Source organism: Peromyscus leucopus, chromosome 22, assembly GCF_004664715.2.
Source record: "Peromyscus leucopus breed LL Stock chromosome 22, UCI_PerLeu_2.1, whole genome shotgun sequence".
NCBI lineage: Eukaryota > Metazoa > Chordata > Mammalia > Rodentia > Cricetidae > Peromyscus > Peromyscus leucopus.
In genome coordinates, this window is record NC_051081.1 from 44,283,430 (window position 1) to 44,298,304 (window position 14,875).

The window sequence follows — 14,875 nt, forward strand, 5'->3', positions numbered from 1 at the left end:
ACCATTGGATTGGATTGTGTTAGAATATTTGACTTTGAACACTGCTAATTGAGTTCCTTACTCAAGTTTCACAAGTGATCATTAAGTAAATTTTGCCTTGGGATTCAGACAGAATTTCCAACAACTCCTGAAATTGCCCTAAACACACACCTACCATTTTGTACTGTGTATCTATTCAAAACAGCATTTTCAATTGAGACAGTTACAACATCAAAATAAATTCTTTATGTAAAAATAAGCAAGTTCATCAATTTCATTAGTATTCAAAATTGCTTTTATTTTTAACAAATGGTAAAATTACGTGCATATCAAATAATTGTCTTAAATTTGCTCTTCAGAACAGTAAATGTTTGATTTGTGTACCTTTTTTGTATACCTACAGACCCAAGTTTACTAGTAGTAAAGAAGACTTGATCTATCTCAAGTAAGTACCTTGATTCATGATGTATCTAAGAGAGAAAAGTAATATCACAAACATCCTCTTATCAGAGTCAGGTAAAGCTGAGACTGGTCCATTAGTTCAATTCTCTACCCTAAAGCATATAGACTTAGCACAAGGCATTGCTGTAGATTCTCAGTAAAAACCAGATGTAATGAGAGAGGAGGGAAAGAACGAGAAATATAAATGAAAAAAACACAAAGGAAAAGGAACAGAGAAGAATAGCAGAAAAGAATATCTGAAAACTCTGGCAGAGGTGTTATGGTTCTTAGCCTCTCACCTATTTACCTGTCTCTTGTTTTGTCTTCATCCTTGCCATAGTTTCATCAGGGTATTGGGACATCACTAGCAGAGACTGAAGTTTGGCTCTAAGTTGATAAGACAAGGCAGTGCACTGATAAGACAAGGAAGCCCCACTGTTCTTCCATGAAGGATGCAATGGTTCTTACCATTGATGGTAGTAAATATGGCAGTGGATGCAAAGATGTTGTAGTCATCACATCATGGTGAGGGAACTTCTCTGTATGAGTAAAATTTGGTCACATGTGGAAACCCACAGAGGTTTCCTAGTGAGATCTGAGCTTGCTTTAGGGCTGCATAAGGGGATGGATTGTCCACATGCATGGTTACCAGGTGTTTGGGAGGGTGTGCACTTGGCTGTGCTAGAGGGAGGTCTTTTGCTCCACCCCTTGGCATTCCTTTAAAAAGCCCTTTAGAAAAGACAGAAGTGGCTGGTGGATTAGGATCCAGGCCCCTCCCAAGGCTATCCTCTCTCTCTCTCTCTCTCTCTCTCTCTCTCTCTCTCTCTCTCTCTCTCTCTCTCTCTCCCTCTCTCTCTCTCCCCTCTATATTTTTATCTAAATCTCTTAGCCCTCACTCTTCAAGAGTACCCTAGGGGAAAAAGTGGGGGAGGACCCCCACATTATCAGAAGTCAAGGTCAATGAACAAAAGTCTTAAAAGGAGAAATGGGCTATATTTGGGGCTAGATCAGGGATGAAAGAGGCCTTGATGAGTGATTTCTTATATACCTGGCCAGTAAAGAAGCTCAAAATATAGTAACTGGCCACTCCAACTACTACCTCTTTCTAAATGAAATATTGTCTCACTTACATATAAAACATTTAGATAGAGAGAGACTGACTGGAGACAAGCCACAACTCAATAAATCTATCCCTTTGTCTCAGATTCCCCTGATGTATGGATCCTGTGGTAAACTGTAGATCTGAGTCCTGGAAGATTCATGTTGGTAGAGAAGGGAAGAGAGATTGTTTTGATTTTGAGGAAATAAAAGAAGGTATGGCATACAAAAGGATATAGATTTTTAAAGAGGAAGCATTTGTTATCTTAAAGGAATCCCTAAATATTTAGATTCATTCATCTGAGTCATGGAGAGAACACAGAGACTTGAGGGGCAGCTATGCAATCTAGCTATCTAGATTGTTGATTAGGGTCCTGGATTTGTCCAAACTGGTCATACTCACACAGTCAGTGCCATGCAAGTGAAACAAATTCCAATAGGGGGATAAGGAAGCAGAAAGAATATTTGACAAGAAGTGATCCACAAGGTTAAATGTGCCTATACTTCTCAGTTGCCTACAATAATAGCTGCTATAAACACCAGTGGTTATGACATCTTCTCATTGCTGTAGGCACTTGACTTGAAATACTTTTGAATGCTATTATCTCCACATTTTAAATTAAGAAACTGGACAAGGTAAATAAGCTTCTTGGTGCTATGAAACGTAGGAGCTGCAGTCTGAACCCAGTCTTCTTGGCTACTCAGCCTGTCTCCCTGACCACAAAACTCTTCTGCATGTCAATACTATTGCATTGTTCTAGATTGTTCATATTCACTGATGATTTTTCTGTAGTGTATTCTTATTTCCCAAGGACAAGTATAAGTTCTTTAAAGAAAAGAATTTGTGTTGATTTCCCTCTGGAATTTATCTAGTGCCAAGAATATCTTGTGATTGATGAAATATATGTAGTTATACCCTCGGAATCCATTTGAAAATTCTTAGCACTTTACGACTCAGGACAAATTTGAGATCATCCTCTCCAATTTTATTTTTTAACTTAACAGGTAAATTGCCCATCGTCTCAGGTCCTCGGAGCTAAGGGCATCTACTTTCATCCCATTTCCTTGGCTGAGGTGCCAGGGCTGCGCCCATCAAGAACTGGGCTACTGTAATATCATTCTGACCCAAGCTGACATCAGTGGGTGATCCTCGCGGCACGAGGCTCTTTGCGGTGTTTTTCTGTTGGCAGCATTTCACTTTTCATTTAGTTTTCATTGTCTACTCGCTGGGATATTGCATTGCTGAGAGCTAAGATTAGTTCCTTGCAGAAGAACGGGTAGGAGTTTATAGCAGGCTCTGGTAGAATCATTACCCATTCTTCTCCCGGCACTGCCTGGACCAAATGCCTTGATTCGTGACTGTCTGCAAAAAGCAATGCTCAAATCCATAAGCCTATTCTTTAAGATGTAGCTTTCTAGATGGGGAAGAGAAAGTAGAAAATGTTGCCTTTGCAGTTATTTTGGTAAAGTGACCTGAGACCAGAAAGGGCTCACAATAGGTATTTGCTGAAGGAAAGTGTGAATTGCGGTGTTTTCAGAATTCTCCATAAAGGAGATGTCATTCCCCAAAGACTGGCTTTCTGCCAAAGGCAATTTCCTTGTACTTAATTCTCTGCCACCTTTTTTTCTTGCAAAAGTCACCATTTCTAGCATATGTTTATTCTCCTAGGCTTCTGATTCACTCCTGAGTCCCTTACAACTGCTTCTGTGTAGGTTAAAATTAATGAGAAACTGGGATGAAGAGTGGACAGAATGTCCTAAAGCACAGGACTGGTAGCTTCTAAGCCTCAATTTGATGTCTCCATGTAAAAGAGACCTTGAAAAGTTGGTAAAAAGTCTTCAAATGGCCCAGGTCTCTTGTGAAAAATGACCTTCTTTCTGTGGCAGAAATGACCACATTTTGTACCTCTCTCATATCGTAAGCTTGATAGTCTGTGTGGTAATATTGTGGACCCTAATAAACTTGCCTGAGGATCAGAGGACAAAGCCAGCCACTAGATTAGACATAGAGGTCAGGCAGTGGTGGCACATACCTTTAATCCCAGCACTTGAGATCTCATGCCTTTTCTTTTTAAACCCAGGAAGTAATATGGTAGGACACAGAAAGTTGTAAAAGGCACGAGGAAGCAGGAACTCACTCTCTTTAGGCTGAGGATTTCATAGAGGTAAGAACTAGTGGCTGGCTGCTCTGCTTCTCTGATCTTTCAGCTTTCACCCTGATATATGGCTCTGGGTTTTTTTTTTTTTTTTTTATTAAAAGACCATCTAAGATTCAAACAACAAGTCTAGCCACAAACAACTAGACTAAATATAAAAACATATCTGCATACCAGATGTACCTTTAGGGAACATAAAATAAGGATTAGTTAGGGGGAAAAACTAGAGAGTATAGAAAAAAACCTATTTGTTCATTTCATTAAAAAGAAGTAACCCTTTGAGGTGGCACCCTGTATTATTTTGGAGCAGTTATAGCAGTGTGCAGTTTTGATAGTTCAGCCTAACAAATGCTTATTCTATGTCTTATACATAGTTCTGCATTAGGTTGTTACTTGGGGACCCAAATTTTACTTCTTCATAGCTACTTAATGGATCCACTTAAATGCACTTGAAAGGGAAAAATAAAAAGCAATATTTGGTAATCATTGTTCTCTGTTCTTCCAAAGATCTAATAAATACTATATCTGTCCTAATATATAATATATATTATTATTAGAAAGCCAGTTCAAGTTAAAAAGAAGAAATAAATAAATAAATGAATGGAGGGAGAGGTAGGGAGGGAGGGGAGAGGGGAGGGGGAGGAAGGGAGGGAAAGAAAGAGAGAGAAAGAAGGAAGGGGGAGGGAGAGAAAGAAGGAAGGAAAGAAAGAAAGAAAGAAAGAAAGAAAGAAAGAAAGAAAGAAAGAAAGAAAGAAAGAAAGAAAGAGAGAAAGAGAGAGAGAAAGAGAAAGAGAAGAAAGTCAGTCAGGTAGCTACTCTGTTCTATTTCCTCAGGGACCCTCTGAGGAATTAACATTTGGCCACTTGTGATGGCCATTTTCAGGCTAATGCTATAAAGCCCATACTTGACCTTTCAGTCTAGAACATAACTGAAACTTATATGCCTTTTGGTGTAGCTACAAAGTAGTAAAAACATCCATGGATTTGGGTCCCCAAGTAACAACCTAGTGCAGAGAACTATGTATAAGACATAGAATAAGCATTTGTTAGGCTGAACTATCAAAACTACACTCCCTGAAGACCATTAGTTAATACACCGTGAGTCGGGGGTCCCTTGGGGCACAGCTTTATTGCTCATAATGGAACTTATCATCCTTCCGCCATTCTTGGACCATGACAGTGGATGTCTTTTTGCTGAGATAGCTCGAGCTCACCTTTGTTACAGAGCAACTTGCAGGCACTTAGCTGATGAAATTCTCCTCTTCCCTTCCTCTCTGGGACCCATTAGAACATTTGGGTCTAGAAATACCATCCAGCTGCTTCCTGACTTGAAAGAATCAGCAATGTTCAGTCTCCCTGTCCCTTTTTGGATATATCCTAAGTCCATGGGGGCCCCTCCTGGGTACATTATGTGTTGCCTTTTCTAGCACAGTACTGAGTGCATGGTTATCCAAATGATAAACTCAGGATGATCACCCAGCCTCTAGGCAAACTTAATCAATTGCTCTATGGATGGATATAGAATCTGATTTTTTTTTTGGGGGGGGGGGACAGGAAAAAGATTTTGGATTTAATTTACTACAATATTTTTACCACTCAGAAAATGAAGAGATTGAGGTATGGGCATGTTGAATAACTGTCCTAACACCAAACCGCTACTTAGCAACGAAACTCGTTACCTTTTTGAGTTGTTTTGACTCTGAGAACTTCTCAGGGGGATTGGGGACAATGGAAGCAAATATAAAAGAAAGGAAAAAAAATAAATCACAAATTCTTTTCAGATTTGCTTAGCCTTTTCTCTTGTCTTTTGTGAACATATAAATCAAAGATATTATGCCAATTAGAACTCAGGACACAAATTAGAACAAGAGCATGTCTGAGGACAGGTTGAGGAGAATAGACTGTGTGGAGCAACCCTTCTCTCTGTTCCAGAGAAGTCCAATGCAATAAGCCCACCAACAGCATCAGCCAACGTAATTTAGAATCAATTCAGGCAGTCCCTTGGTGTTTACAGGTAAGTGCTCAGAGAGAGCAATTTCATCTCCAAGAGGTGGAAGTAAAGGCCTGATATTACAAAACCACTTAACTTCTTTGGGGGGATTCTTAAGAGATGAGTTAGCATAAAAAAAAATTATTACAGTTTCTGTTGAGTCTCATCATACCTATACCAAGTGGGCCTGGCCATTTTCATTGACTTTATAAAACAAAAGTTATAGAGTGAATGGTGGCAGGTTGCATGAATCCTACTTGGTCTTATAATAAATAAAATAAATACCCAGAGCCAGATATCAGGGTCAATGCTGATCAATCAGGGGAAACAAGCCATAGCCACTTCTCACCTTGCCAACTCCTCAGCTGAAAGGGGAAGATCCTGTCTCCACGAATCCTCAGACTGGATGCCAGAGTCCTCAGCTGAAAGAGCCCCAAACTCCTGTCTCTTCCTGCCTTTATTCCTTTCTCTGCCCAGCCATGGCTCCTTTCTCACCCTACCTAGCAATTGAAGGCATGTGATTCCCAATGCTGGGATTAAAGATGTGTGTCACCACTGCCTGGCTCTGTTTCTCTCTCTCTGTTTCTCTCTCTCTGTTTCTCTCTCTCTGTTTCTCTCTCTCTGTTTCTCTCTCTCTCTCTCTCTCTCTCTCTCTCTCTCTCTCTCTCTCTCTCTCTCTCTCTCTCTCTCTATCTCTGGTTTTTTGAGTCACGGTTTCTCTGTGTAGCTTTACACCTTTCCTGGAACTCACTCTGTAGCCCAGTCTGGTCTCGAACTCACAAAAATTCACCTGGCTCTTGTCTCCTGAGTGCTGGGATTAAAGGCATGCACCAACGACTGTCCGGCTCTGTTTCTCTTTTAGACTGGATTAATCTTGTGTAGTCCCAGGTGGCTTTGAACTCACAGAGATCCAGATAGATCTCTACCTCCCAAGTGCTAGGATTAAAGGTGTGTGCCACCACTGCCTGTCCTCTATGTTTAATCAAGTGGTTGGCTCTGTCCTCTGATCTTCAGGCAAATTTTATTTGTTAGAGAACAAACAGAATATCCCCACAGTGACATTCATTAATAAACTCATAAACTTATTGGACACTTACTCTAAGCCAGTGGTTCTTGATCTTCCTAATGCTGCAAACTTTTAAAATAGTTGTGGTGACCCCCCCCAACCATAAGATTATTTTCTTTGCTTCTTCATTATTGTAATTTTGCTACTGTTATGAATCATAATGTAAATATCTGTGTTTTCCAATGGTCTTAGGTGACTCCTGTGAAAGTTTTTCTTTGACTCCCAAAGGTGTTGTGACCCACAGGTTGAGAACCAGTGCTCAAGCAGACTTTATACTAGCTGCTCAAGAAATGCAGCGGACCAGCTGCTTTCCTTGCAGTGCTCAAAATGCTAAGAAATCCAAACATCTGTTCTTCCCGGGTCTCTGCAGTCCTGGCATCCAGCCTCATCAGCAAATTTTGTTCATATTGACTTGTCCACTGTTCTAGTGAGGAAGTTAAAGTTACAGGTCTTGAAATGGAAGCATCTGCTAGAAAGCCTAGCTCTAGCTTCCTCACAAGCTCTACGGCTTTTGATGTACCTTTGATACCTAACAGACTTCGGTATCCATTATCGACTGATCTATAATAGTCACCCTCCAAAATCACAAGACTGAGCAGAATAGTCACCAGTTATTATTCTCAGGCATGCGGTGTTAGCAGTGAGGACAGCTTATCTGAGAACACCTGCAAGCCTGGTTTTGTGCTTGTGTGAGGGAGGAAGCTCCAAAAACTCCTTGTCTATAGTGTTGGTTTAGATAATGTCATTAGAGTATGAACTACTTGTCCTTTGTCAATGACAGTTGTTGTGATTAGTATTTACCCTTTAATATTTGACTGACTTGGATGGACATTACCTTTGTCTGATGTCTCCTTTTGTCTCACACTGTAGAAAACTCTATTTTCTTAGATTGGACCACATTTTGATTATTGAAAGGGGTCTAGAGTTGCTTTCTGATTATTGGACAATCTCTTCACAAACTCTAAAGAGCTCTTTGCCTATGACTCTGCACATTCTCTACTTGGGCTCTGCCTCTTGGATACAGTGATATTGGAGTACTCATCATGCCCTTTGGTATGCCCAGGAACTAAAGTGAACAATGGGCAGCATGGAAGTTGGTGACGTGGCTTCTATGGAAAACAGATGGTGTATTATCACAGCTCATCCTCAGAACAACATGAAAAGTCATTTTCATTGTCCTTCTTCAACAGACACAAAAGTAGTGGACCAGAACAAAATTGTGTTTTCAGATTTTATGAGAGTTAAAAATACTCCTTTCCCTGTTCAAGTTCTGCTGTGCGGTGGTCTGTATGTCAAATTGCTCTGATTGGTCAATAAATAAAATACTGATTGGCCAGTGGCTAGGCAGGAAGTATAGGTGGGACTATCAGAGAGAAAAGAAAGAACAGGAAGGTGGAAGGAGTCACTGCCAGCCACCACCATGACAAGCAGCATGTGAAGACGCCGGTAAGCCACGAGCCACGTGGCAAGGTATAGATTTATGGAAATGGATTAATTTAAGCTATAAGAACAGTTAGCAAGAAGCCTGCCACAGCCATACAGTTTGTAAGCAGTATAACTCTCTGTGTTTACTTGGTTGGGTCTGAGCAGCTGTGGGACTGACGGGTGACAGAGATTTGTCCTGACTGTGGGCAAGGCAGGAAAACTGTAGCTACAAAGTTCTCCCTCAAGTATTAATTAAGATATATGTAAAAGGGAAAGAAAGTGGAAAGCTAAATGCCAGGACTAATATTTATAAATGTGAGATGGTGAGGAAAAGAATGGAAATGCAATGCAAATAAGTGAGCTAAACACAGCGTGAGCTATGCAGTGCCCTGGCAAGAAGACTGACTAGAAACAACTTTTTCCTCCAACATAATATTTTTATTAATTATTTGGGAACTTTGTCCAATGAACCCCAATAATACTCACTTCCCATTCTTCCAAGGTCCACCCTCCCACCCTTGCACACCCCCCTCCCCAAAAAACCAACCAAGTCCAATTTGTGTTGGCCATATACTCATTAGATCATGGCCAAACAACTTCTAAAGCAGTTTGCTTTCTTCCTTTCTTTGTGGCACAGATCAAATCTTCCAGAGTAGATCACTTATTAAGAAGAAGCCCCCACACATACAAGTCCATAACAACAGCTGTGAAAGTCACATTGCAGAAACATAAAGAGGCAAGGGAGCACGACTGCTCTAAACAATGATAGCTTCTCAACTATCAAATGGAAGCACTAGATGAAGAATCCAAAAGTTTTTGGGTAAAAATGAACAGTGCCCTGAAAGAGGATGCAAACAGGTTAAGTTAATCGAGGAAATAGAAAAGTCAACAACATATTGGGAGAAAAGTCAGCAACACAGACAAGAACATCAGCAACAGTGATTGAGGGGTGGATGTACGTGCATGTACTGAATATCTCACTGAACAGATAAACAATATGCAAGTTTCTCAGCAAGTCAAGGAACCTTACCTAGAATAGACCACATCCTAGGTTACAAATAAAGCTTACCAAGTACAAAATAGGTAAAAATAACTTCTGCTATTTTATCAGACAGTAGTCAAAGTGCAAAAGAAATCATTAAATCAATAACAGGAAAAGCTATAGTACTACACAAATACATAGGAGCTTAATAATACATTTCCAAATTTACTGGTCATTGAAGAAATCAAGGAGGAAATTAAAACATCCCTAGAATCAAATGAAGATGAAAACCAGAACTTTTAAGAAACAGAAAATTCAATAATAAGAGGCATGTTTGCAACACTGAATGTTATATCAAGAGTCAGAAAGATCCTGTATAAATAACCTAATGATGCACCTCAAGTCCTAGAAGAGCAAGAAATAATAAATGTTAGGGCAGGAATCTATGAAATGGAGGACTGAAAAAAAATGCATAGAATCAGTCAAAGAGTTGGGTTTTTTTTGTTTTTTTTTTGTTTTTTTTTTTTTTAAGAAAAAAATATTGGCCAAGCTCTGACTAAAGCAACTAAAAAGAAGTGTGAAAAGACACAAATTCATAAAATTAGAAATAAATGGGGGAGAATAATGATAGATTCCAGAAGACATTAGAGCACACTTGAGAAGTCATATTCTAAAAAAAAAAGTAGGAAATCTAGTCAAAGTAGATAAGTTCGTGCACACATATGACCTACTAAAACCAAGAGGCTTTAAACTACTTAAACAGATCTATAGCATACCAGTAAGATTGAAATAGGAATAGCTTTCAAAGGAAGACGCAATATTTTCCCCAATCGGGTTGTGGAGACTTGGTGGATAAAGTGCTTGCCACAGTCTTGAGCGCCAGAGTTCAGATCCATGCCACTCATATCAAAGCAGAGCAGATGTGGTAGCTACTTATCACCCCAGCCCTGGAGAGGCAGAGACAGGATCACCGATTAGCTGAAATTGGTGAGCTCTGGATTCAGAAAGAGACCCTACCTTGATCAATAAGAGTGATCAAGGAAGACACTCAAGGTCACCTTTGGTCTTCCACATATACATACACGAAACCTATACAAATGTGTGTATATACATATCTGTACACCAAAATATGAGAGAGAAAAAAAAGAATCTTTGCCTTTACATTTCTGTAATGTTCAGAAAACCTGGATGCTGTGAAATGATATGTGGCTATGGAAAAGGCAACATAAATGTTTCTCTCCTGCCTTACAGTTAGGAAATGGAGTATTTCTGATGCTTATAGATCTGGGTCCAATGTCACTGTCTTGATCATGAGCAATAGGGAAAATCCTCAGAGGCTATGAAATGCTTCTTGAACTAAGTCCTGCCTAGGTCTTTGGCTTTATATATATATATATATATATATATATATATATATATATATATATATATATATCATATGAAAATTTGTTTTTACACGGATTGGTCTTTGTTTCAAATTTACAATGGGCATAAAAAAAAAAAAAACCTCTACATGGCAAATATTGCCAACCAAGTCACACCATTAATACTGAGAGGGCAGAGCTACATGGTGTTTTGATTAGGAAAAGAAAGCAGAATAAATAACAGGCTGAGCCTGTCTACGGTATCAGAGAGCCTGAACTACACCACCTGACCGAGCAAATCTCCTCCGTTTGTGTTCATTTCCTTTCAGAGTTACAGTAGAGACTGGGAAACAGAAAGACGCCCACCAAAGAGGTCAAATCGCAACTCCAAACCAAGTGAAAGACGCTGGAGGAAGAAGGAAATGGAAGGAACAGAGGCTGGGGCAGCTTCTCAGCCCGTTTTCTTTTTTAAAGACAAACAGTGGCTCTGGGTATCTGCGTCATTCCCATGAATGTGACTGTGACTGCTGGAGGAGACCCCAGGTTGGGAGAAGGGGATGCCACGCCTGGTCCTTTCCTCCTCCCAAGGAGGGGGGGGGAGATGGCTGAGGGGAGAACTATGCATTTCAAGACACTCTTTCAAAAAAAAAAGTTAAAAATGTCTTTGGCTTTTTAAATTAATCACACAATCTTCAGATAGCTGTGCCATCCAGGGAGAACAGATTTGGGGATATTAGAGGAAGAGGCTTTTGGGGGGTGAAGTGACCTAGCTGAGGCACAAGTAGGTAAACTCCAGAGATGAAATTCATGTCAGTGTGATCTATTCTGGAATTGGTGATGCTTTCAGCAAAGAGCACCCGTTCTATACTTATCCATTTAAACCCTCCATTTATTGGCATTCTAAGCAAGAAATAAATTAAAAATACAAATGGGTCTTTGACAAAGGTCTCTCATGCATCCAAGACACACACAGAGCTTCTGCTATGCCGTTCTCCCTCTTGAGTGCAGAGGATAAAGAGAGAACTGTTCAGGAACATCAGACAAGCATGGTTCAGTGACAACGTTCTCTCTCTGCAGGCCTCCTGTGAGTTTTCAAAGCAGAGGGTGTGCAGTTCTCTTCACAGGTAGGCGTTCTGGGTCATCAGCTTCTCAGCTGCGGCAACTGGAATTGCTGGAGTGCGAGAAAAGCTGGAAATTAATACACCTCCTGGTGTTGGCCTCCTATCATGACCCTAGTATGCTGGCCAGAAAGGGACTGTGGACACACTTTGTAAATCACCCAATGTCAGGTCAGTGAGCTGTGTGGTCACATCTTATGCTGAAAGGGCTCTTGGGAAAGCACCAAGTGGCTTTATAGTGTTCCCTTCTTGGAAATGGAATATTGAGAGATTCCTGTCTTTACTACCTACTTGTGTTTCACATAGTTGAACAAAAATGTTAAGCAGTCAGCTCAAACATCCTGCTAACAGCAATGGACCCTCAGAAACATGTTCCTGTGCAGAGGCATAAGGCCCCGGGTAGAATAGTGTTACCCATATGTTCATGCACACACATAAACACTCGCACACACACACCTTATCCATCTCTGGAAATGTCATCTTTACACTTCCTTTTTATGCTTTTTGCGGGAGGCTTATACCATAGCACATGGTTGGTTTGGACTGAGGGACAAACAGCAACATTGTAAGGGAAACATTGTTAACCCTAATGGGACCAGGAAGGCAAGTAAGGAAAAGAAAGCTGCCCCTCAGCCTGAGTGGATCAGGAACACGTGACCGTCATCTAACAGGACCTAGGGGCTCCACGCCCAATCTTGTGTGTAGAACATTATCCTGCAGCCTTGCTAGTGAAAAAGCACTGAGCTAGGATGATTCCTTATACTGAGCAGTCCTTCCCCATCTTCAATCCAGAAAGCTCTCAATGTGCCTCCCACCCCTCCAGGATGCAAGCCTAGGAACACTTAAACCCTGGCAGGAAGCCACCAATCCAATGCTGAATTGTCCCAGAGAGAATGAGACACCTGGGAAATAGTGAAGCCCTATGGCAGTGCCTCCCTGACCCCAAGAAAATAAAATACTCAAAATAGGGATAGGTAGACATTGTTTCTTTTCAAAGAAGATTAAAAAAAAAAGTTGAGAAAAGATAAGCTCAGTATATAGCAAAATGCTTGTTTGCTATCTCTTGCAATTTCCTCAAGCATTATAGACCGCCAAGACCGCTTGTTTAATAAAGCCTGGCTTTGTACTCCAGCATCAAGATGGCCTCATCGTTAGTGCAGAGAAGCAGGACACTTTGTTCCAGTGCCGTCTTTCTGGTACATTGAAACCCATTTTCACTGTCAGGAGTAACTAATTCTCAGTCCCCTTTCCCCTCCCTTTTTTGTTTCTTTTCTTCCTTTTGTCTTTCTCTCTATTCGGACCCAAAAGTTATAGCTGTTTATTGATGTTCCTTCTTCCCCTTAAATCTTTGTTCTTCTTGGGACTGAGGAGACAGTTGAAGGGACCAAGTGTCCAAACATGGGGACCAGTTAGCATCCCCGAACCATGTGAAAGCAGGGTAAGTGTGGCAGCCAGCCTGTAATCTCAGCACTCACCTGGAAGGGGATCCCTGGGGCAAGCTGGCCTCCTGGCCAGGAGGAACTGCTGCAGGGATGCACCATGCCCTAGCAAATAGAGTGGAAAGCTGCAGCAGAAGATGCTGGGCACAAACTTTGAGCCGATACATAAGCATGTACATGTGCCAACACACTTGCATGTACACATAAGCACACACTGCATATACATGCACACACAAAAATAAATACGATTTGAAAACAAAACCCCATCTGTACATTTCCACTGGTGAACTTTCTTAGTTACCAAAAGCCAATGTCATCTCCCCAAAGAAGCAGATTCTCAGGGTCTTGGCAAAAGAGTTTGGCATTAGAAACTTCTTTGAGAGATAGACATTCAAAAGTGGCAAAAGACAAGAAAACAAATGACCAGTAGGTAGGTGTATTTCCTCAATCAATTTATCAGTTGATCGATAAAAGCCATCATAGACCACTAACATCTTAATGTGAATTTTAATGATTAAACAAAAGTCAATTTGTAAGCTCCACCCACTGCGTGCGTGCGTGCGTGCGTGTGCGTGTGTGTGTGTGTGTGTGTGTTTGTGTGTTTGCGCGTGTGCGCGCGCGCGTGCATGTGCGTATGTATGTTTATGTTTGTGTGTGCATGTTCATGAGTGTGTGTGTGAGATGGAGTGGATCAATTTTACTTCCTTTTGGAATAAAGAACTAGAAAGTGAAAAGTCAAATTTATATGAGTTAATTATACTTTGATACATATTAGCTAACCTAAAAAATCTGAGGACTTATTTTCCAAGGAGAACCACTTCCTAACTTCAGAAGAAGAGAGAGAAGGGGAGAGTGTGTGTAGAATGAGGAAAGATTCCCAAACAACACATCATGTGATTTGCCCCCCTATCATGAGTCTGTTTAATGTTTACCGATTTCTTCTAAAAGAAACAAGAAAAGACAAAATGCATTTTCTGTTTTTCAGTTGTTTAGCTCTTGGATAAACTTGAAATTCCTTCACAAGCTGCCCAGGCTTTATGCAAATTGACTTTCAAGTCTTAACCCATTCCATCAATATAGGAACTCTTTGTAGTAGGTGTTATCATCCTCTCTATTTTACATATGAGATTCTGAGGCAAAAGCTTTCCAATCAACTCATTCAAACTTCCAGAGCTTTGAGGAATCCACACCATCCTCCACTGCAGCTGCAGTGATGTCTTACCAAAACAAAATGCAAAAGAGTTATCCTTTCTCCACATCCTCACCTGCATTTGTTATTAATTCATTTTTATAATACCCATTTTAACAGAATGAGATAAAATCTCATTGTGATTTTGACTTGACTTTTGATTTTCACTAGTGGCTAAAGAAGTTGAGCATTTCTTCATAAATTTGCTGGCCAATTAAATTTCCCCTGATGATGAATATATATTCATGTCCTAGCCCATTTTTAAATTTGGTTATCTGAGGGCTTTATTATTGAATGGCAAGAAGGCAGCAAAAAGTCAAATGATTGATTGTGTTTCAAGGATGGTAGGTATCATTTCTCAATCAGCTTGTTGATTGGCCAGTAGAAGACATTCAAGACCATGAACATCTTTTATTGAATTTTTAAATTTCTTGTGTGGCCCCCTCGTTTGTTGTTGGATACATAGTTTGTAAAAACATATTTTCCATTCTAGAGGTTGTTGCCTTCTTTCTGCTGGATTTTCCTTTGCTGTATGAAAGCTACGTACTATGATATAATAAAGCATTTCTTATCATCTTGAGGTCTGAACTGAGATCCAGTTGGAAAATTATATTAGCATGAGGAGCAG